Source organism: Atractosteus spatula, unplaced genomic scaffold, assembly GCF_055471065.1.
Source record: "Atractosteus spatula isolate fAtrSpa1 unplaced genomic scaffold, fAtrSpa1.hap1 Scaffold_66, whole genome shotgun sequence".
NCBI classification, from domain to species: domain Eukaryota; kingdom Metazoa; phylum Chordata; class Actinopteri; order Semionotiformes; family Lepisosteidae; genus Atractosteus; species Atractosteus spatula.
This window is the reverse complement of record NW_028296897.1, coordinates 45,001-47,500: the sequence shown is the minus strand read 5'-3', so window position 1 is coordinate 47,500 and position 2,500 is coordinate 45,001.

Genomic DNA, 2,500 nt, shown 5'->3' with positions numbered 1-2,500 from the left:
GGCAGGCCGGGGTGCCGAGGGCTCAGCCCGCACACCTGCGGGGCCGGCCGCCCTCCGTCAGGCTCCCCCGCCTGCCCTGGGGCAGGCCGGGGTGCCGAGGGCGCCCCCCGCACACCTGCGGGGCCGGCCGCCCTCTGTCAGGCTCCCCCGCCTGCCCTGGGGCAGGCCGGGGTGCCGAGGGCTCAGCCCGCACACCTGCGGGGCCGGCCGCCCTCTGTCAGGCTCCCCCGCCTGCCCTGGGGCAGGCCGGGGTGCCGAGGGCTCAGCCCGCACAGCTGCGGGGCCGGCCGCCCTCTGTCAGGCTCCCCCGCCTGCCCTGGGGCAGGCCGGGGTGCCGAGGGCGCCCCCCGCACACCTGCGGGGCTGGCCGCCCTCTGTCAGGCTCCCCCGCCTGCCCTGGGGCAGGCCGGGGTGCCGAGGGCGCCCCCCGCACACCTGCGGGGCTGGCCGCCCTCTGTCAGGCTCCCCCGCCTGCCCTGGGGCAGGCCGGGGTGCCGAGGGCTCAGCCCGCACACCTGCGGGGCTGGCCGCCCTCTGTCAGGCTCCCCCGCCTGCCCTGGGACAGGCCGGGGTGCCGAGGGCGCCCCCCGCACACCTGCGGGGCTGGCCGCCCTCTGTCAGGCTCCCCCGCCTGCCCTGGGACAGGCCGGGGTGCCGAGGGCGCCCCCCGCACAGCTGCGGGGCTGGCCGCCCTCTGACAGGCTCCCTGCGTGCCTGGGGAGAGGCCACCCCTGTTTCGGCCTCTCCCTCGTACCCGGGACCACGCCACCGCTGACTCGGCCTGCCCACGTGCCTGGGACAAAGCCACCCGAGTTTCGGTCCTGCCACATACCCGGGACCACACCACTCCAGAATCGGTCCTCCCACATACCCGGGACCACACCACTCGACTTTCGGTACTCCCACATACCCGGAGATACGCCACCGCAACTTCCGTACCCGGTGCCTGCAAGGGAGCGAACCTGGAATCCAAGCCCAGCTTGTGGAGCTCTGCCTGGGCTTGAGCGGGGTGGATTCATCCCCTTAAAAGCTCCATGAAAACGAAAAAGTCTTTTTTTCACCCCGGGAGCGCTCTCAGGCGGTTGCATGCCTCCTGCTAGGCCTGGGCCAAGCCTCCAGGCTTGTGAAAAGGGGAAAAGCACCACAGCAGCGGCGTCTGAGGCACCCGGCTCCCGGTTCGACCGCGAGCAGTGCTTTCGGTTCAGACAGGGGGATCCAAGCCTCCCTGCCCGGGAAATATGTCCCCCGCCTGGGGATGGACTCCGGCCATGCCCCCTGCTGCAGACTTAAGCCCCCTTCCGATTATTTAGACCCATTCAGCGCCGTCCAGCGGGCCGGCCACCTGGTCACCCCCGACAGATTCGGGACGCCTGGTCACCCGGGGGACTTAGTCTTTTTTACGATCGGCTTTAAAGGGGCCTGGTCACCCGGGGGACTTAGTCTTTTTTACGATCGGCTTTATAGGGGCCTGGTCACCCGGGGGACTTAGTCTTTTTTACGATCGGCTTTATAGGGGCCTGGTCACCCGGGGGACTTAGTCTTTTTTACGACCGGCTTTATAGGGGCCTGGTCACCCGGGGGACTTAGTCTTTTTTACGACCGGCTTTATAGGGGCCTGGTCACCCGGGGGACTTAGTCTTTTTTACGATCGGCTTTATAGGGGCCTGGTCACCCGGGGGACTTAGTCTTTTTTACGATCGGCTTTATAGGGGCCTGGTCACCCGGGGGACTTAGTCTTTTTTACGATCGGCTTTTCGGAGGCCTGGTCACCCGGGGGACTTAGTCTTTTTTACGATCGGCTTTATAGGGGCCTGGTCACCCGGGGGACTTAGTCTTTTTTACGATCGGCTTTAAAGGGGCCTGGTCACCCGGGGGACTTAGTCTTTTTTACGATCGGCTTTATAGGGGCCTGGTCACCCGGGGGACTTAGTCTTTTTTACGATCGGCTTTATAGGGGCCTGGTCACCCGGGGGACTTAGTCTTTTTTACGATCGGCTTTATAGGGGCCTGGTCACCCGGGGGACTTAGTCTTTTTTACGATCGGCTTTATAGGGGCCTGGTCACCCGGGGGACTTAGTCTTTTTTACGATCGGCTTTATAGGGGCCTGGTCACCCGGGGGACTTAGTCTTTTTTACGATCGGCTTTTCGGAGGCCTGGTCACCCGGGGGACTTAGTCTTTTTTACGATCGGCTTTATAGGGGCCTGGTCACCCGGGGGACTTAGTCTTTTTTACGATCGGCTTTAAAGGGGCCTGGTCACCCGGGGGACTTAGTCTTTTTTACGATCGGCTTTATAGGGGCCTGGTCACCCGGGGGACTTAGTCTTTTTTACGATCGGCTTTAAAGGGGCCTGGTCACCCGGGGGACTTAGTCTTTTTTACGATCGGCTTTATAGGGGCCTGGTCACCCGGGGGACTTAGTCTTTTTTACGATCGGCTTTATAGGGGCCTGGTCACCCGGGGGACTTAGTCTTTTTTACGATCGGCTTTATAGGGGCCTG